Source organism: Eschrichtius robustus, chromosome 1 (genome assembly GCF_028021215.1).
Source record: "Eschrichtius robustus isolate mEscRob2 chromosome 1, mEscRob2.pri, whole genome shotgun sequence".
Taxonomy (NCBI): Eukaryota; Metazoa; Chordata; class Mammalia; order Artiodactyla; family Eschrichtiidae; genus Eschrichtius; species Eschrichtius robustus.
Genome location: NC_090824.1, coordinates 145,466,330 through 145,487,700, shown reverse-complemented (window position 1 = coordinate 145,487,700; position 21,371 = coordinate 145,466,330). Strand labels below are relative to the sequence as shown.

At 54.6% G+C, this 21,371-nt stretch overlaps 7 non-coding genes across 7 annotated transcripts; all 7 read right to left on the bottom strand.

Annotated features, from left to right (window-relative positions):
* Positions 1-2,254: 2,254 nt before the first annotated feature.
* On the bottom strand, positions 2,255-2,346 carry LOC137777451 (small nucleolar RNA SNORD116). The gene has a single exon (XR_011076523.1). It is a non-coding gene; the product is annotated as a small nucleolar RNA SNORD116 (small nucleolar RNA).
* Positions 2,347-5,272: 2,926 nt separating this feature from the next.
* LOC137753313 (small nucleolar RNA SNORD116) lies at positions 5,273-5,364 on the bottom strand. Its single transcript, XR_011071446.1, has one exon. It is a non-coding gene; the product is annotated as a small nucleolar RNA SNORD116 (small nucleolar RNA).
* Positions 5,365-7,770: 2,406 nt separating this feature from the next.
* Positions 7,771-7,862, bottom strand: LOC137778053 (small nucleolar RNA SNORD116). Its single transcript, XR_011076723.1, has one exon. It is a non-coding gene; the product is annotated as a small nucleolar RNA SNORD116 (small nucleolar RNA).
* A 2,926-nt stretch (positions 7,863-10,788) lies between these two features.
* On the bottom strand, positions 10,789-10,880 carry LOC137753177 (small nucleolar RNA SNORD116). The gene has a single exon (XR_011071407.1). It is a non-coding gene; the product is annotated as a small nucleolar RNA SNORD116 (small nucleolar RNA).
* A 2,408-nt stretch (positions 10,881-13,288) lies between these two features.
* LOC137749923 (small nucleolar RNA SNORD116) lies at positions 13,289-13,380 on the bottom strand. The gene has a single exon (XR_011070322.1). It is a non-coding gene; the product is annotated as a small nucleolar RNA SNORD116 (small nucleolar RNA).
* Positions 13,381-16,306: 2,926 nt separating this feature from the next.
* Positions 16,307-16,398, bottom strand: LOC137753172 (small nucleolar RNA SNORD116). Its single transcript, XR_011071406.1, has one exon. It is a non-coding gene; the product is annotated as a small nucleolar RNA SNORD116 (small nucleolar RNA).
* Positions 16,399-18,804: 2,406 nt separating this feature from the next.
* Positions 18,805-18,896, bottom strand: LOC137749918 (small nucleolar RNA SNORD116). The gene has a single exon (XR_011070321.1). It is a non-coding gene; the product is annotated as a small nucleolar RNA SNORD116 (small nucleolar RNA).
* Between the last annotated feature and the right edge of the window lie 2,475 nt (positions 18,897-21,371).

Below are 21,371 nucleotides of genomic sequence, written 5' to 3'. Positions count from 1 at the left end.
AGAAAAGACCAGAAGGTGAGGGTGTAGCCACGGTGCACACGTTCCCGTCGCCAAACCTTTAGGTTTAGCAAAGAAGTGTCACTTACCGCAACAAGGGTTAAAGCAGGATCCTCATGGAATGCACGCCATGACCCCTCCAAGACACATTGGCCTGGCCGCGCCTTGCCACGCCGTCCTCCTTTCAACGGGTATCAGGGATTATACGGATGGCCCCAGGCTGCTGCTGGCATCCTTTCCCTGGCATTCCACCTGGCTCGGGTGAGAGAACACACGCAGGCTTGAGGAGGGTGCACGGGCGCAGCGAGGGCAAGGTCGATACCACCCAGTGATGTGTGTTCTATCTCTCCTCAACATTTCATTTGCTGTCCATCTTGCCTGTTTGTACGCACCCAAACTTGAAAGCATCGTGGCACAGGCGCCTTCAGAGCGTGCGGCCGACAGGACAAAGAGTGCCGCCGACCAACAACACCCTGGTCTCGGGCCCTGAAATTCCTCTCCTGAGCAATCTGCCCTGCATCACAGCAAAACGATGTCTTCCTGATCCCCCGAGACACCCTCAGGACAACTGGGCCCCCTCAGCCTAAGAGCAAGTGCCCTCTTTGGCAACAAACACGCCCTTGGCACTTATGATTCCACACAGTGGACACACCCTCAAGGGGAGAGATCTTCCACAAGGGAAGGGCCCTTGGCCGAATATGACGACCTCCATCAAAAGCGGCTCGTATGGACCCGTGACAAAGGGCACCTGAGGAACCCCTGGACTGATCAAGGGAGACTCACCAGCAGGCATACTTCCTGGTCTCCTGCCAAGCCAGAGGAACTTCTTAGGACCGCAACCAAAGCTAATGGCAAGGGAGCCATTCCAATGCCCAAAGTGGCAGGGCAAACCCTTGCACCAACTGGGTATCTTATCGTAGCACCTTGCACATTGTCTTTCTTCCCTTCAAGGACAAGACCTTGGAGAAACCATGAAACCCAGGTCCTCCTGAACCAACGTGTCACCCACAGCCGTGCAATGAGGGAACACCTCCAACATCCTGGACCCATGAACCAGCATGACTTCTCTGGCTTGAAGCCACGCATTCTGGAGATCACAGGCTCGCAACACCAGAAGGTGGCAGGACAAAATGACCCCTGCAGCACACATTCACTCCAGCCCTTAAACCTGTAGCATTTCCTTGGCAGCCAACTCGCTTCTTTCTGCATGGTTGGGCCCAAAGACCTCCGGGGAGAGCTCCAAACCTCAGGGAATGCTATGTCGACTTGGTATAGCAATGACGCTGGGCTGTCCTAAGGAACACCTTAACATCCTCAACATAAGGGCAAGGAGGCCACACAGGGACAAAACATCCCAACGGCTCCAAATCGGGCCCAGTGAGAAGACACCATACTGTGCCGTGAAGGCACCATTCACTGGAACAAGGACCCGCAGTGAAGCACATTGAGAAAGGAGAGGAAAAGTTTGGGTTGGTCCATGAATGTGCACCTGTATTCCTTCCCTACACGGGACTCCAAATGCTCCTGAAGATATCCCAAAAGAGTTCCGGGAACCCTATGTCCACCGACCATCTATCCACCCAACAGTAAGCCTGTGGGCTTAGCCAACACTCTCACGTGTATTACCCGCTCGCCTTGCCGTCCTCTCTCCACCAGGACCCAAACGAATCCACCCCTCACCTAAGTAGCTTGATGTCCCCTGAATTTGTCTAAGGCATTTTCCAACTTCTCCACACACAACACACAAGCAGGACACAACCCAAGGAGGAGCCAACAGCGTCGCCCAAATCCGTGGGACGGTGGCCCATTTGATTTCCCCTGACCATCAGGGCAAACGTAAACTACATCCCACCTCCCAAGCTGAACATGACATAGAAGCCTAGCCTGGCCAGGACTCCTTCTCTGACCCTGAGTGCAGAGACTTCTGTTTCCTTGCGGGAACAAGGCAACGACCTGAGCTCGAGGGTGGCCTGTAGGTCTCGAGGGCTAGCCAGAGGAGTACCAGTGGCTCATGCTTCCTTTCATACCCGCATGCTGACCGTGGCAGGGGATAGCAGTTTTGGCTAGACTCAGGTGCCCAGAGACGTCAAGTTGTCCTTAGCCTTCCCACGTAGATTGACATCCCAGGCTCCACTCCACATGGCTCTTTCTGCACGAGAGGCCCGCCACACTCAACTTGAACAATGTTGCTGCACGAGTGCACAGTAGCAAATGCGACATGGACCTCTCTCTAATTTTCCTTTGGGAGCCACGTGCAGGACCTCAGTTAGGATGAGAAGATGGTAGGTATTGCTCATTCATTTTGTTTAGATTTCAAAGGAATGCATTTATGGGAGTCATCACCGATCCACGCAGCTGCTCAAAGGCTGGACGTGCAAAGTCACGGACTGTCAGCAAGCTCAATCCTCTCAGCAGTAGGGAGCGGCCAGACTCGAGCCACGGGGCAGAAAGTGCACCCAAGTCTCAGGGCATCGGAGCTCGGGTGCCCCAGGAAGTGCCCGGAATGTGACGGTGTAGTCTCACCGCACAAGTCCCCGTGGCCAAACATCTAGGTTTCTTCAAAGAAGTTCCGTTTACCCCCACAAGGTTTCTACCAGGAACCTTGTCAAGCCAGAGGCGATGCCCTTGGATCGTACAGAAAGCTATTGGCATTGGAGATATTCCAATGCCCAAACTGGCAGGGCAAAGCCTTACAGCAACTGGGTAACTTGCCCTGGCGCCTTGTATTTTCGCCCCCGGGCCCGTCAGTGACATGACCGCGGAGAAACCTGAGACCCATTCATTGGTTCAGAGTTCCAAGCAGTGCATTTATGGGAGTCATCTTCAATCCACCTGCTCAAAGGCTGCACGTTCAAAGTTGCAGGCTCCACCGCAGGGCAGCCAACGATCTCAATCATGTCAGCAGTCACGAGCGGCCAGAGCCGACCCACTGGGCTGCCAATGGAGCTAAGGATCATGGCATCAGATCTGGGGTGCCACTGGAAGAGCCAAGAAGGTGAGGGTGTAGTCTGAGGGCACAAGTCGCCGTGGCCAAACATCTAGGTTTCTGCAAAGAATTTCCACTCACCACCACAAGGTTCCTACGAGGATCCTCAAGTACTTCACGCCAAAATCACTCTGAGACTCTTTTGCCTCGACTTGCCTCAACTTGCCGCACTGTCCTCACTTCGCCAGGTACTATGGACTATACAGAGGGCACCATGCTGCTGCAGGTGTTTGGTCCCGGGCACTCCACCACCTGCCTCAGTGTGACAGAACACAGGGATGTTTGAGAAAAGTGAACGGGGGCACAGAGGCAAAGGGTGATAACGCCCAGCGATGTGCGCTCTATCTCCCCTCAACATTTCATTTGCAGCCCATCATGTCTGTGTGTCCACAGCCAAACGTGAATGCATCGTGGCACGGATGCCTTCAGAGTGCACGGGCATCAACACAAAGAGCACGGCCATCCATCAAACCCCTGGTATGGGCCTTGAACTTCCCCGCCTGAGCCGCCTCCCCACCGACACAGCATAGGGATGTCATCCAGAACCGCTGAGACACCCTCAGGGGAAATGGGATTACTGAGCGTAAGAGCCACTGCCCTCTGGGGAACCAAACCACTCCTGGCGCATAGGCTTCCACACAATGGACTCACCGTCAAGGGGAAATGTGGTCCCTGAGATCTTCCACAAGGGAACGGCCCTTGTCCAAATGGGACGACCTCCAACAAAAGCAGCTTGTAGGGACCGGTGACAAAACGCACCAAAGGAACTCCTGGACTGAACAATGGAGATTCACCTGGAGCCATACTTCCTGGCCTGCTGCCAAGACTGGCAACCTACCCTTGGCCCACACACAAAGCTAATGGCATGGGAACCATTCCGATGCTCAACGCGGCGGGGAAACCCTTGCAGCAATGGTGTAACTTGCAGTGGTGTCTGGTACTTTCACACTCTGGGCCCATCAGTGACGTGACATTGGGGAAACCGTGAGGCCCAGGTACTCTGCAAGCAACTTGTTACCCACAGCCATGCAACGAGAGAACCCAGACAACAGCCTAGACACTTGAACCGGTATGACTTGTCTGGCCTGTGGCCAGGCTCGCCGGATACCACAGTCTCGACGCACCAGCGGGTGGCAGGAAAAATGACACCCACGCCACACATCCTCTCCTGCCCTTAAAACTCTAGCCTTTCCTTGGCAGCCGACTCCCTTGTTTCTGCATGGTTGTGCCCAATGACCTCCTGGTAGAGATCCAATCCTCAGGGAACGCTATGTGGGCCGGGTATAGAAATGATGCTTGGCTGTCCTCAGGAACACCTTCACGTCTTCAACACAGGGGGAACGTGGCCAGACAGGGACAAAACACCCCAAGGCCTCCAAATCGGCCGCCATGAAAAGACACCATACTGTGCCATGAAGGCAACCTTTCGCTGGACAAGGACCCGCCATGAAGCAAATCGACCAAGGAGAGGAAAGAGGCGGGACAGTCCACAAATGTGCTCCCGTATTCTCTCCCTACACGTGCCTCCAGATGCTCCTGAGAGAATCCCAAATGTGTTCCGGGAACCCCATGGCCACCGTCGATCTATCCACCCACCAGTAAACCTGTGGGCTTAGCCAGCCATCTCACGTGTCTCTTTCACTCGCCTTGCCTTACTCTCTCTCCACCGGGATCCCAATGTGTTACAGCAAGATGCCAGAGCCACCCCTCACCAAGGAAGCTTGCCGTGATCAAGCTTGACTAAGGCATTTTCCGGCCCCTTCACACAGCACACACAAGCAGGACACAACCCGAGGAAGAGCCATCAGATTGCCTAAACTCCCAGGAACAGTGGCCCATTTGATTTCTCCCCTCATCAGGAGAAACCTAAATTGCATATGGTCTCCCAAGCAGAACATGACCAAGAAGCCTGCCCTAGGCCTGGAATCCTGTTCTGACCCTGAGCCTACAGACTTCTGTTTCTTTGAGGCCACAAGGCAATGAGCAGCAGGTGGGGCAGCCTGTAGAACTCAAGCGCAGGTGGCAGAACCAGCAATGGCGCACGCTTCCTCTCCTACCTGCATGCTGAACCGTGGCAGGGGACAGCAGTCCTGGCTAGACCAAGGAACCCAGAGACGGCACGCTGTCCCACGCCTTCCCGCCTGCATTGGCATCCCAGGCTCCTTTCCCAATGGCTCTTCTCCCCATGAGATGACCACAACCCTCAACTTGAACAACGTGGCTGTGGACACCCACGGCCGCAAATGCAATGTGAACCTCTCCCTACTTTCCTTTTGGGAGCCACGTGCCGGACCTCAGTTCCAACGAGGAGACGGTAGGGATTTTTCACTCATTTTGTTCAGATTTACAAGGAATGCATTTGTGGGAGTCATCATCGATCCAAGCACATGCTCAAACGTTGGACATGCAAAGTTGCAGATTCCACCATGGGACGGCCAGCGAGCTGAATCATATCAGCGTACAGAAGTGGCCAGAGCCGAGCCATGGGTCAGGAAATGCAGCCAGTTCTCAGGGCATCAAAGCTCGTGTTCCCCGAGAAAAGTCCAGAAGGTGAGGGTGTAGCCCCGGTGCACACGTTCCCGTCGCCAAACCTTTAGGGTTAGCAAAGAAGCGTCGCTTACCGCAACAAGGGTTAAAGCAGGATCCTCATGGAATGCACGCCAGGACCCTTCCGAGACTCCTTCGCCTGGCCTTGCCTTGCCACGCCGTCCTCCTTTCAACGGGTATCAGGGATTATACGGATGGCCCCAGGCTGCTGCTGGCATTCTTTCCCTGGCATTCCACCTGGCTCGGGTGAGAGAACACACGCAGGCTTGAGGAGGGTGCACGGGCGCAGCGAGGGAAAGGTCGATACCATCCAGTGATGTGTGTTCTATCTCTCCTCAACATTTCATTTGCTGTCCATCTTGCCTGTGTGTACGCACCCAAACGTGAAAGCATCGTGGCACAGGCGCCTTCAGAGCGTGCGGCCATCAGGACAAAGAGCGCCGCCGACCAACAACACCCTGGTCTCGGGCCCTGAAATTCTTCTACTGAGCAATCTGCCCTGAATCACAGCAAAACGATGTCTTCCTGATCCCCTGAGACACCCTCAGGACAACTGGGCCCCCTCAGCCTAAGAGCAAGTGCCCTCATTGGCAACAAACACGCCCTTGGCACTTATGATTCCACACAGTGGACACACCCTCAAGGGGAGAGATCTTCCACAAGGTAAGGGCCCTTGGCCGAATATGACGACCTCCATCAAAAGCGGCTCATAGGGACCCGTGACAAAGGGCACCTGAGGAACCCCTGGACTGATCAAGGGAGACTCACCAGCAGCCATACTTCCTGGTCTCCTGCCAAGCCAGAGGAATTTCCTAGGACCGCAACCAAAGCTAATGGCAAGGGAGTCATTCCAATGCCCAAAGTGGCGGGGCAAACCTTGCAGCAACTGGGTATCTTATCGTAGCACCTTGCACATTTTCATTCTTCCCTTCAAGGACAAGACCTTGGAGAAACCATGAGACCCAGGTCCTCCAGAACCAACGTGTCACCCACAGCCGTGCAATGAGGGAACGGCTCCAACATCCTGGACCCTTGAATCGGCATGACTTCTCTGGCTTGAAGCCATGTATGCTGGAGATCACAGGCTCGCAGCACCAGAAGGGGGCAGGACAAAATGACCCCTGCAGCAAACTTTCACTCCAGCCCTTAAACCTGTAGCATTTCCTTGGCAGCTAACACGCTTCTTTCTGCATGGTTGGGCCCAAAGACCTCCAGGGAGAGCTCCAAACCTCAGGGAATGCTATGCCGAATGGGTATAGCAATGACGCTGGGCTGTCCTATGTAACACCTTAACATCCTCAACATAGGGGTAAGGATCCACACAGGGACAAAACATCCAAACGGCTCCAAATCGGGCCCAGTGAGAAGACACCATACTGTGCCGTGAAGGCACCATTCACTGGAACAAGGACCCGCCGTGAAGCACATTGAGAAAGGAGAGGAAAAGGTTGGGATGGTCCATGAATGTGCACCTGTATTCCTTCCCTACACGGGATTCCAATTGCTCCTGAAGATATCCAAAAAGAGTTCCTGGAACCCTATGTCCACCGACCATCTATCCACACAACAGTAAGCCTGTGGGCTTAGCCAACACTCTCACGTGTATTTCCCGCTTGCCTTGCCTTCCTCTCTCCACCAGGACCCAAACGAATCCACCCCTCACCTAAGTAGCTTGATGTCCCCTGGATTTGCCTAAGGCATTTTCCAACCTCTCCACACACAACACACAAGCAGGACACAACCCAAGGAGGAGCCAACAGCGTCGCCCAAATCCGTGGGACGGTGGCCCATTTGATTTCCCCTGATCATCAGGGCAAACGTAAACTACATCCCACCTCCCAAGCTGAACATGACATAGAAGCCTGGCCTGGCCAGGACTCCTTCTCTGACCCTGAGTGCAGAGACTTCTGTTTCCTTGCGGGAACAAGGCAACGACCTGAGCTCGAGGGTGGCCTGTAGGTCTCGAGGGCAAGCCAGAGGAGTACCATTGGCTCATGCTTCCTTCCATACCCGCATGCTGACCGCGGCAGGGGATAGCAGCTTTGGCTAGACTCAGGTGCCCAGAGACGTCAAGTTGTCCTTAGCCTTCCCACGTAGATGGACATCCCAGGCTCCTCTCCACATGGCTCTTTCTGCACGAGAAGCCCGCCACCCTCAACTTGAACAATGTTGCTGCGCGAGCCCACGGTAGCAAATGCGACATGGACCTCTCCCTAAATTTCCTTTGGGAGCCACGTGCTGGACCTCAGTTAGGATGAGAAGATGGTAGGTATTGCTCATTCATTTTGTTTAGATTTCGAAGGAATGCATTTATGGGAGTCATCACCGATCCACACAGCTGCTCAAAGGCTGGACGTGCAAAGTCGCGGACTGTCAGCAAGCTCAATCCTCTCAGCAGTAGGGAGCGGCCAGACTCGAGCCATGGGGCAGAAAGTGCACCCAAGTCTCAGGGCATCGGAGCTCGGGGGCCCCAGGAAGCGCCCGGAATGTGAAGGTGTAGTCTCGCTGCACAAGTCCCCGTGGCCAAACTTCTAGGTTTCTTCAAAGAAGTTCCGTTTACCACCACAAGGTTTCTACCAGGAACCTTGTCAAGCCAGAGGCGATGCCCTTGGGTCGTACAGAAAGCTATTGGCATTGGAGATATTCCAATGCCCAAACTGGCAGGGCAAACCCTTGCAGCAACTCTGTAACTTGCCCTGCCACCTTGTATTTTAACCCCCGGGCCGTCAGTGACATGACCGCGGAGAAACCTGAGACCCATTCATTGGTTCAGAGTTCCAAGCAGTGCATTTATGGGAGTCATCCTCAATCCACCTGCTCAAAGGCTGCACGTTCAAAGTTGCAGGCTCCACCACAGGGCAGCCAACGATCTCAATCATCTCAGCAGTCAGGAGCGGCCAGAGCCGACCCTCGGGGCTGCAAATGGAGCTAAGGATCATGGCATCGGATCTGGGGTGCCACTGGAAGAGCCTAGAAGTTGAGGGTGTAGTCTCAGGGCACAAGTCGCCGTGGCCAAACATCTAGGTTTCTGCAAAGAATTTCCACTCACCACCACAAGGTTCCTACGAGGATCCTCAAGTACTTCACGCCAAAATCACTGTGAGACTCTTTTGCCTCGACTTGCCTCAACTTGCCGCACTGTCCTCACTTCGCCAGGTTCCATGGACTATACAGAGGGCCCCATGCTGCTGCAGGTGTTTGTTCCCGGGCACTCCACCACCTGCCTCAGTGTGACAGAACACAGGGATGTTTGAGAAAAGTGAACGGGGGCACAGAGGCAAAGGGTGATACCGCCCAGCGATGTGCGATCTATCTCCCCTCATCATTTCATTTGCAACCCATCATGTCTGTGTGTCCACAGCCACACGTGAATGCTTCGTGGCACGGATGCCTTCAGAGTGCACAGGCATCAACACAAAGAGCACGGCCGTCCATCAGACGCCTGGTATGGGCCTTGAACTTCCCCGCCTGAGCTGCCTCCCGAACGACACAGCATAGGGATGTCATCCTGAACCGCTGAGACACCCTCAGGGGAAATGGGATTACTCAGCGTAAGAACCACTGCCCTCTGGGGAACCAAACCACTCCTGGCGCATAGGCTTCCACACAATGGAATCACCCTCAAGAGGAAATGTGGTCCCTGAGATCTTCCACAAGGGAACGGCCCTTGGCCAAATGGGACGACCTCCAACAAAAGCAGCTTGTAGGGACCGGTGACAAAACGCACCAGAGGAACTCCTGGACTGAACAATGGAGATTCACCTGTAGCCATACTTCCTGGCCTGCTGCCAAGACTGGCAACCTACCGTTGGCCCACACACAAAGCTAATGGCATGGGAACCATTCCGATGCTCAACGCGGCGGGGAAACCCTTGCAGCAATGGTGTAACTTGCAGTGGTGTCTGGTAGTTTCACACTCTGGGCCCACCAGTGACGTGACATTGGGGAAACCGTGAGGCTCAGGTACTCTGCAAGCAACTTGTTACCCACAGCCATGCAACGAGAGAACCCAGACAACAGCCTAGACACTTGAACCGGTATGACTTGTCTGGCCTGTGGCCAGGCTCGCCCGATACCACAGTCTCGACGCACCAGCGGGTGGCAGGGAAAATGACACCCACGCCACACATCCTCTCCTGCCCTTAAAACTGTAGCCTTTCCTTGGCAGCCGACTCCCTTGTTTCTGCATGGTTGCGCCCAATGACCTCCTGGTAGAGCTCCAATCCTCAGGGAACGCTCTGTGGGCCGGGTATAGAAATGATGCTTGGCTGTCCTCAGGAACACCTTCACGTCTTCAACACAGGGGGAACGTGGCCAGACAGGGACAAAGCACCCCAAGGCCTCCAAATCCGCCCCCATGAGAAGACACCATACTGTGCCATGAAGGCAAACTTTCGCTGGACAAGGACCCACCATGAAGCAAATCGACCAAGGAGAGGAAAGAGGCGGGACAGTCCACAAATGTGCTCCCGTATTCTCTCCCTACACGTGCCTCCAGATGCTCCTGAGGGAATCCCGAATGTGTTCCAGGAACCCCATGGCCACCGTCGATCTATCCACCCACCAGTAAACCTGTGGGCTTAGCCAGCCATCTCACGTCTCTCTTTCACTCGCCTTGCCTTACTCTCTCTCCCCCGGGATCCCAACCTGTCACGGCAAGATGTCTGAGCCACCCCTCACCAAGGAAGCTTGCCATGACCAAGCTTGACTAAGGCATTTTCCAGCCCCTTCACAGAGCACACACAAGCAGGACACAACCCGAGGAGGAGCCATCAGATTGCCTAAACTCCCAGGAACAGTGGCCCATTTGATTTCTCCCCTCATCAGGAGAAACGTAAATTGCATATGGTCTCCCAAGCAGAACATGACAAAGAAGCCTGCCCTAGGCCTGGAATCCTGTTCTGACCCTGAGCCTACAGACTTCTGTTTCTTTGAGGCCACAAGGCAATGAGCAGCAGGTGGGGGCAGCCTGTAGAACTCAAGTGCAGGTGGCAGAACCAGCAATGGCGCACGCTTCCTCTCCTACCTGCATGCTGAACCGTGGCAGGGGACAGCAGTCCTGGCTAGACCAAGGAACCCAGAGAGGGCACGCTGTCCCAAGCTTTCCCACCTGGATTGGCATCCCAGGCTCCTTTCCCAATGGCTCTTGTCCCCATGAGATGACCACAACCCTCAACTTGAACAACGTGGCTGCGGACACCCATGGCCGCAAATGCAATGTGAACCTCTCCGTACTTTCCTTTTGGGAGCCACGTGCTGGACCTCAGTTCCAACGAGGAGACGGTAGGGATTTCTCACTCATTTTGTTCAGATTTCCAAGGAATGCATTTGTGGGAGTCATCATCGATCCAAGCACATGCTCAAACGTTGGACATGCAAAGTTGTAGATTCCACCATGGGACGGCCAGCGAGCTGAATCATATCAGTGTACAGAAGTGGCCAGAGCCGAGCCATGGGTCAGGAAATGCAGCCAGGTCTCAGGGCATCAAAGCTCGTGTTCCCCGAGAAAAGACCAGAAGGTGAGGGTGTAGCCCCGGTGCACACGTTCCCGTCGCCAAACCTATAGGGTTAGCAAAGAAGTGTCGTTTACCGCAACAAGGGTTAAAGCAGGATCCTCATGGAATGCACGCCAGGACCCCTCTGAGACTCCTTCGCCTGGCCTCGCCTTGCCAAGCCGTCATCCTTTCAACGGGTATCAGGGATTATACAGATGGCCCCAGGCTGCTGCTGGCATTTTTTCCCTGGCATTCCACCTGGCTCGGGTGAGAGAACACACGCAGGCTTGAGGAGGGTTCACGGGCGCAGCGAGGGAAAGGTCGATACCACCCAGTGATGTGTGTTCTATCTCTCCTCAACATTTAATTTGCTGTCCATCTTGCCTGTGTGTACGCACCCAAACGTGAAAGCATCGTGGCACAGGCGCCTTCAGAGCGTGCGGCCATCAGGACAAAGAGCGCCGCCGACAAACAACACCCTGGTCTCAGGCCCTGAAATTCTTCTCCTCAGCAATCTGCCCTGCATCACTGCAAATCGATGTCTTCCTGATCCCCTGAGACACCCTCAGGACAACTGGGCCCCCTCAGCCTAAGAGCAAGTGCCCTCATTGGCAACAAACACGCCCTTGGCACTTATGATTCCACACAGTGGACACACCCTCAAGGGGAGAGATCTTCCACAAGGGAAGGGCCCTTGGCCGAATATGACGACCTCCATCAAAAGCGGCTCGTAGGGACCCGTGACAAAGGGCACCTGAGGAACCCCTGGACTGATCAAGGGAGACTCACCAGCAGGCATAATTCCTGGTCTCCTGCCAAGCCAGAGGAACTTCCTAGGACCGCAACCAAATCTAATGGCAAGGGAGCCATTCCAATGCCCAAAGTGGCGGGGCAAACCTTGTAGCAACTGGGTATCATATCGTTGCACCTTGCACATTTACTTTCTTCCCTTCAAGGACAAGACCTTGGAGAAACCATGAGACCCAGGTCCTCCAGAACCAATGTGTCACCCACAGCCGTGCAATGAGGGAACGCCTCCAACATCCTGGACCCTTGAACCGGCATGACTTCTCTGGCTTGAAGCCATGCATGCTGGAGATCACAGACTCGCAGCATCAGAAGGCGGCAGGACAGAATTACCCCTGCAGCACACATTCACTCCAGCCCTTAAACCTGTAGCATTTCCTTGGCAGCCAACTCGCTTCTTTCTGCATGGTTGGGCCCAAAGACCTCCGGGAAGAGCTCCAAATCTCAGGGAATGCTATGCCGACTGGGTATATCAATGACGCTGGGCTGTCCTAAGGAACACCTTAACATCCTCAACATAGGGGCAAGGAGGCCACACAGGGACAAAACATCCCAACGGCTCCAAATCGGGCCCAGTGAGAAGACACCATACTGTGCCGTGAAGGCACCATTCACTGGAACAAGGACCCGCCGTGAAGCACATTGAGAAAGGAGAGGAAAAGGTTGGGATGGTCAATGAATGTGCACCTGTATTCCTTCCCTACACGGGACTCCAAATGCTCCTGAAGATATCCCAAAAGAGTTCCGGGAACCCTATGTCCACCGACCATCTATCCACCCAACAGTAAGCCTGTGGGCTTAGCCAACACTCTCACGTGTATTTCCCGCTCGCCTTGCCTTTCTCTCTCCACCAGGACCCAAACGAATCCACCCCTCACCTAAGTAGCTTGATGTCCCCTGGATTTGCCTAAGGCATTTTGCCAACCTCTCCACACACAACACACAAGCAGGACACAACCAAAGGAGGAGCCAACAGCGTCGCCCAAATCCGTGGGACGGTGGCCCATTTGATTTCCCCTGACCATCAGGGCAAACGTAAACTACATCCCACCTCCCAAGCTGAACATGACATAGAAGCCTGGCCTGGCCAGGACTCCTTCTCTGACCCTGAGTGCAGAGACTTCTGTTTCCTTGCGGGAACAAGGCAACGACCTGAGCTCGAGGGGGGCCTGTAGGTCTCGAGGGCAAGCCAGAGGAGTACCAGTGGCTCATGCTTCCTTTCATACCTGCATGCTGACCGCGGCAGGGGATAGCAGTTTTGGCTAGACTCAGGTGCCCAGAGACGTCAAGTTGTCCTTAGCCTTCCCACATAGATGGACATCCAGGACTCCTCTCCACATGGCTCTTTCTGCACGAGAAGCCCGCCACCCTCAAATTGAACAATGTTGCTGCACGAGCCCACGGTAGCAAATGCGACATGGACCTCTCCCTAATTTTCCTTTGGGAGCCACGTGCTGGACCTCAGTTAGGATGAGAAGATGGTAGGTTTTGCTCATTCATTTTGTTTAGATTTCGAAGGAATGCATTTATGGGAGTCATCACCGATCCACGCAGCTGCTCAAAGGCTGGACGCGCAAAGTCGTGGACTGTCAGCAAGCTCAAACCTCTCAGCAGTAGGGAGCGGCCAGACTCGAGCCACGGGGCAGAAAGTGCACCCAAGTCTCAGGGCATCGGAGCTCAGGTGCCCCAGGAACAGCCCGGAATGTGACGGTGTAGTCTCGCCGCACAAGTCCCCGTGGCCAAACATCTAGGTTTCTTCAAAGAAGTTCCGTTTACCCCCACAAGGTTTCTACCAGGAACCTCGTCAAGCCAGAGGCGATGCCCTTGGGTCGTACAGAAAGCTATTGGCATTGGAGATATTCCAATGCCCAAACTGGCAGGGCAAACCCTTGCAGCAACTGGGTAACTTGCCCTGGCGCCTTGTATTTTCGCCCCCGGGCCCATCAGTGACATGACCGCGGAGAAACCTGAGACCCATTCATTGGTTCAGAGTTCCAAGCAGTGCATTTATGGGAGTCATCATCAATCCACCTGCTCAAAGGCTGCACGTTCAAAGTTGCAGGCTCCACCTAAGGGCAGCCAACGATCTCAATCATGTCAGCAGTCAGGAGCGGCCAGAGCCGACCCACGGGGCTGCCAATGGAGCTAAGGATCATGGCATCGGATCTGGGGTGCCACTGGAAGAGCCAAGAAGGTGAGGGTGTAGTCTCAGGGCACAAGTCCCCGTGGCCAAACATCTAGGTTTCTGCAAAGAATTTCCACTCACCACCACAAAGTTCCTACGAGGATCCTCAAGTACTTCACGCCAAAATCACTCTGAGAATCTTTTGCCTCGACTTGCCTCAACTTGCCGCACTGTCCTCACCTCGCCAGGTACCATGGACTATACAGAGGGCCCCATGCTTCTGCAGGTGTTTGTTCCCGGGCACTCCACCACCTGCCTCAGTGTGACAGAACACAGGGATGTTTGAGAAAATTGAACGGGGGCAGAGAGGCAAAGGGTGATACCGCCCAGCGATGTGCGCTCGATCTCCCCTCAACATTTCATTTGCAGCCCATCATGTCTGTGTGTCCACAGCCAAACGTGAATGCTTCGTGGCACGCATGCCTTCTGAGTGCACGGGCATCAACACAAAGTGCACGGCCGTCCATCAAACCCCTGGTATGGGCCTTGAACTTCCCCGCCTGAGCCGCTTCCCCACCGACACAGCATAGGGATGTCACCCTGAACCGCTGAGACACCCTCAGGGGAAATGGGATTACTCAGCGTAAGAGCCACTGCCCTCTGGGGAAGCAAACCACTCCTGGCGCATACGCTTCCACACAGTGGACTCACCCGCAAGGGGAAATGTGGTCCCTGAGATCTTCCACAAGGGAACGGCCCTTGGCCAAATGGGACGACCTCCAACAAAAGCAGCTTGTAGGGACCGGTGACAAAACACAGCAGAGGAACTCCTGGACTGAACAATGGAGATTCACCTGTAGCCATACTTCCTGGCCTGCTGCCAAGACTGGCAACCTACCCTTGGCACACACACAAAGCTAATGGCATGGGAACCATTCCGATTCTCAACGCGGCGGGGAAACCCTTGCAGCAATGGTGTAACTTGCAGTGGTGTCTGGTAGTTTCACACTCTGGGCCCATCAGTGACGTGACATTGGGGAAACCGTGAGGCTCAGGTACTCTGCAAGCAACTTGTTACCCACAGCCATGCAACGAGAGAACCCAGACAACAGCCTAGACACTTGAACCGGTATGACTTGTCTGGCCTGTGGCCAGGCTCGCCGGATACCACAGTCTCGACGCACCAGCGGGTGACAGGAAAATGACACCCAGGCCACACATCCTCTCCTGCCCTTAAAACTGTAGCCTTTCCTTGGCAGCCGACTCCCTTGTTTCTGCATGGTTGCGCCCAATGACCTCCTGGTAGTGCTCCAATGCTCAGGGAACGCTCTGTGGGCCGGGTATAGAAATGATGCTTGGCTGTCCTCAGGAACACCTTCACGTCTTCAACACAGGGGGAACGTGGCCAGACAGGGACAAAACACCCCAAGGCCTCCAAATCGGCCCCCATGAGAAGACACCATATTGTGCCATGAAGGCAACCTTTCGCTGGACAAGGACCCACCATGAAGCAAATCGACCAAGGAGAGGAAAGAGGCGGGACAGTCCACAAATGTGCTCCCGTATTCTCTCCCTACACGTGCCTCCAGATGCTCCTGAGGGAATCCCGAATGTGTTCCGGGAACCCCATGGCCACCGTCGATCTATCCACCCACCAGTAAACCTGTGGGCTTAGCCAGCCATCTCACGTCTCTCTTTCACTCGCCTTGCCTTACTCTCTCTCCACCGGGATCCCAACGTGTCACGGCAAGATGCCAGAGCCACCCCTCACCAAGGAAGCTTGCCATGACCAAGCTTGACTAAGGCATTTTCCAGCCCCTTCACACAGCACACACAAGCAGGACACAACCCGAGGAGGAGCCATCAGATTGCCTAAACTCCCAGGAACAGTGACCCATTTGATTTCTCCCCTCATCAGGAGAAACCTAAATTGCATATGGTCTCCCAAGCAGAACATGACAAAGAAGCCTGCCCTAGGCCTGGAATCCTGTTCTGACCCTGAGCCTACAGACTTCTGTTTCTTTGAGGCCACAAGGCAATGAGCAGCAGGTGGGGGCAGCCTGTAGAACTCAAGCGCAGGTGGCAGAACCAGCAATGGCGCACGCTTCCTCTCCTACCTGCATGCTGAACCGTGGCAGGGGATAGCAGTCCTGGCTAGACCAAGGAACCCAGAGAGGGCACGCTGTCCCAAGCCTTCCCACCTGGATTGGCATCCCAGGCTCCTTTCCCAATGGCTCTTGTCCCCATGAGATGACCACAACCCTCAACTTGAACAACGTGGCTGCGGACACCCATGGCCGCAAATGCAATGTGAACCTCTCCGTACTTTCCTTTTGGGAGCCACGTGCTGGACCTCAGTTCCAACGAGGAGACGGTAGGGATTTCTCACTCATTTTGTTCAGATTTCCAAGGAATGCATTTGTGGGAGTCATCATCGATCCAAGCACATGCTCAAACGTTGGACATGCAAAGTTGCAGATTCCACCATGGGACGGCCAGCGAGCTGAATCATATCAGTGTACAGAAGTGGCCAGAGCCGAGCCATGGGTCAGGAAATGCAGCCAGGTCTCAGGGCATCAAAGCTCGTGTTCCCCGAGAAAAGACCAGAAGGTGAGGGTGTAGCCCCGGTGCACACGTTCCCGTCGCCAAACCTATAGGTTTAGCAAAGAAGTGTCGTTTACCGCAACAAGGGTTAAAGCAGGATCCTCATGGAATGCACGCCAGGACCCCTCTGAGACTCCTTCGCCTGGCCTCGCCTTGCCAAGCCGTCATCCTTTCAACGGGTATCAGGGATTATACAGATGGCCCCAGGCTGCTGCTGGCATTTTTTCCCTGGCATTCCACCTGGCTCGGGTGAGAGAACACACACAGGCTTGAGGAGGGTTCACGGGCGCAGCGAGGGAAAGGTCGATACCACCCAGTGATGTGTGTTCTATCTCTCCTCAACATTTAATTTGCTGTCCATCTTGCCTGTGTGTACGCACCCAAACGTGAAAGCATCGTGGCACAGGCGCCTTCAGAGCGTGCGGCCATCAGGACAAAGAGCGCCGCCGACAAACAACACCCTGGTCTCAGGCCCTGAAATTCTTCTCCTGAGCAATCTGCCCTGCATCACTGCAAATCGATGTCTTCCTGATCCCCTGAGACACCCTCAGGACAACTGGGCCCCCTCAGCCTAAGAGCAAGTGCCCTCATTGGCAACAAACACGCCCTTGGCACTTATGATTCCACACAGTGGACACACCCTCAAGGGGAGAGATCTTCCACAAGGGAAGGGCCCTTGGCCGAATATGACGACCTCCATCAAAAGCGGCTCGTAGGGACCCGTGACAAAGGGCACCTGAGGAACCCCTGGACTGATCAAGGGAGACTCACCAGCAGGCATAATTCCTGGTCTCCTGCCAAGCCAGAGGAACTTCCTAGGACCGCAACCAAAGCTAATGGCAAGGGAGCCATTCCAATGCCCAAAGTGGCGGGGCAAACCTTGCAGCAACTGGGTATCATATCGTAGCACCTTGCACATTTTCATTCTTCCCTTCAAGGACAAGACCTTGCAGTATCCATGAGACCCAGGTCCTCCAGAACCAATGCGTCACCCACAGCCGTGCAATGAGGGAACGCCTCCAACATCCTGGACCCTTGAACCGGCATGACTTCTCTGCCTTGAAGCAATGCATGCTGGAGATCACAGACTCGCAGCATCAGAAGGCGGCAGGACAGAATTACCCCTGCAGCACACATTCACTCCAGCCCTTAAACCTGTAACATTTCCTTGGCAGCCAACTCGCTTCTTTCTGCATGGTTGGGCCCAAAGACCTCCGGGAAGAGCTCCAAACCTCAGGGAATGCTATGCCGACTGGGTATAGCAATGACGCTGGGCTGTCCTAAGGAACACCTTAACATCCTCAACATAGGGGCAAGGAGGCCACACAGGGACAAAACATCCAAACGCTCCAAATCGGGCCCAGTGAGAAGACACCATACTGTGCCGTGAAGGCACCATTCACTGGAACAAGGACCCGCCATGAAGCACATTGAGAAAGGAGAGGAAAAGGTTGGGATGGTCCATGAATGTGCACCTGTATTCCTTCCCTACACGGGATTCCAATTGCTCCTGAAGATATCCCAAAAGAGATCCGGGAACCCTATGTCCACCGACCATCTATCCACCCAACAGTAAGCCTGTGGGCTTAGCCAACACTCTCACGTGTATTTCCCGCTCGCCTTGCCTTCCTCTCTCCACCAGGACCCAAACGAATCCACCCCTCACCTAAGTAGCTTGATGTCCCCTGGATTTGCCTAAGGCATTTTGCCAACCTCTCCACACACAACACACAAGCAGGACACAACCCAAGGAGGAGCCAACAGCGTCGCCCAAATCCGTGGGACGGTGGCCCATTTGATTTCCCCTGACCATCAGGGCAAACGTAAACTACATCCCACCTCCCAAGCTGAACATGACATAGAAGCCTGGCCTGGCCAGGACTCCTTCTCTGACCCTGAGTGCAGAGACTTCTGTTTCCTTGCGGGAACAAGGCAACGACCTGAGCTCGAGGGTGGCCTGTAGGTCTCGAGGGCAAGCCAGAGGAGTACCAGTGGCTCATGCTTCCTTTCATACCTGCATGCTGACCGCGGCAGGGGATAGCAGTTTGGCTAGACTCAGGTGCCCAGAGACGTCAAGTTGTCCTTAGCCTTCCCACGTAGATGGACATCCCAGGCTCCTCTCCACATGGCTCTTTCTGCACGAGAAGCCCGCCACCCTCAAATTGAACAATGTTGCTGCGCGAGCCCACGGTAGCAAATGCGACATGGACCTCTCCCTAATTTTCCTTTGGGAGCCACGTGCTGGACCTCAGTTAGGATGAGAAGATGGTAGGTTTTGCTCATTCATTTTGTTTAGATTTCGAAGGAATGCATTTATGGGAGTCATCACCGATCCACGCAGCTGCTCAAAGGCTGGACGTGCAAAGTCGCGGACTGTCAGCAAGCTCAATCCTCTAAGCAATAGGGAGCGGCCAGACTCGAGCCACGGGGCAAAAAGTGCACCCAAGTTTCAGGGCATCGGAGCTCGTGTGCCGCAGGAAAAGCCCGGAATATGACGGTGTAGTCTCGCCGCACAAGTCCCCGTGGCCAAACATCTAGGTTTCTTCAAAGAAGTTCCGTTTACCCCCACAAGGTTTCTACCAGGAACCTCGTCAAGCCAGAGGCGATGCCCTTGGGTCGTACAGAAAGCTATTGGCATTGGAGATATTCCAATGCCCAAACTGGCAGGGCAAACCCTTGCAGCAACTGGGTAACTTGCCCTGGCGCCTTGTATTTTCGCCCCCGGGCCCATCAGTGACATGACCGCGGAGAAACCTGAGACCCATTCATTGGTTCAGAGTTCCAAGCAGTGCATTTATGGGAGTCATCATCAATCCACCTGCTCAAAGGCTGAACGTTCAAAGTTGCAGGCTCCACCGAAGGGCAGCCAACGATCTCAATCATGTCAGCAGTCAGGAGCGGCCAGAGCCGACCCACGGGGCTGCCAATGGAGCTAAGGATCATGGCATCGGATCTGGGGTGCCACTGGAAGAGCCAAGAAGGTGAGGGTGTAGTCTCAGGGCACAAGTCCCCGTGGCCAAACATCTAGGTTTCTGCAAAGAATTTCCACTCACCACCACAAAGTTCCTACGAGGATCCTCAAGTACTTCACGCCAAAATCACCCTGAGAATCTTTTGCCTCGACTTGCCTCAACTTGCCGCACTGTCCTCACCTCGCCAGGTACCATGGACTATACAGAGGGCCCCATGCTGCTGCAGGTGTTTTTTCCCGGGCACTCCACCACCTGCCTCAGTGTGACAGAACACAGGGATGTTTGAGAAAAGTGAACGGGGGCACAGAGGCAAAGGGTGATACCGCCCAGCGATGTGCGCTCTAACTCCCCTCAACATTTCATTTGCAGCCCATCATGTCTGTGTGTCCACAGCCAAACGTGAATGCTTCGTGGCACGGATGCCTTCAGAGTGCACGGGCATCAACACAAAGAGCACGGCCGTCCATCAAACCCCTGGTATGGGCCTTGAACTTCCCCGCCTGAGCCGCCTCCCCACCGACACAGCATAGGGATGTCACCCTGAACCGCTGAGACACCCTCAGGGGAAATGGGATTACTCAGCGTAAGAGCCACTGCCCTCTGAGGAACCAAACCACTCCTGGCGCATACGCTTCCACACAGTGGACTCACCCGCAAGGGGAAATGTGGTCCCTGAGATCTTCCACAAGGGAACGGCCCTTGGCCAAATGGGACGACCTCCAACAAAAGCAGCTTGTAGGGACCGGTGACAAAACACACCAGAGGAACTCCTGGACTGAACAATGGAGATTCACCTGTAGCCATACTTCCTGGCCTGCTGCCAAGACTGGCAACCTACCCTTGGCCCACACACAAAGCTAATGGCATGGGAACCATTCCGATGCTCAACGTGGCGGGGAAACCCTTGCAGCAATGGTGTAACTTGCAGTGGTGTCTGGTACTTTCACACTCTGGGCCCATCAGTGACGTGACATTGGGGAAACCGTGAGGCCCAGGTACTCTGCAAGCAACTTGTTACCCACAGCCATGCAACGAGAGAACCCAGACAACAGCCTAGACACTTGAACCGGTATGACTTGATGGCCTGTGGCCAGGCTCGCCGGATACCACAGTCTCGACGCACCAGCGGGTGGCAGGAAAAATGACACCCACGCCACACATCCTCTCCTGCCCTTAAAACTGTAGCCTTTCCTTGGCAGCCGACTCCCTTGTTTCTGCATGGTTGCGCCCAATGACCTCCTGGTAGAGCTCCAATCCTCAGGGAACGCTCTGTGGGCCGGGTATAGAAATGATGCTTGGCTGTCCTCAGGAACACCTTCACGTCTTCAACACAGGGGGAACGTGGCCAGACAGGGACAAAAAACCCCAAGGCCTCCAAATCGGCCCCCATGAGAAGACACCATACTGTGCCATGAAGGCAACCTTTCGCTGGACAAGGACCCGCCATGAAGCAAATCGGCCAAGGAGAGGAAAGAGGCGGGACAGTCCAGAAATGTGCTCCCGTATTCTCTCCCTACACGTGCCTCCAGATGCTCCTGAGGGAATCCCAAATGTGTTCCGGTAACCCCATGGCCACCGTCGATCTATCCACCCACCAGTAAACCTGTGGGCTTAGCCAGCCATCTCACGTCTCTCTTTCACTCGCCTTGCCTTACTCTCTCTCCACCGGGATCCCAACGTGTCACGGCAAGATGCCAGAGCCACCCCTCACCAAGGAAGCTTGCCATGACCAAGGTTGACTAAGGCATTTTCCAGCCCCTTCACAGAGCACACACAAGCAGGACACAACCCGAGGAGGAGCAATCAGATTGCCTAAACTCCCAGGAACAGTGGCCCAT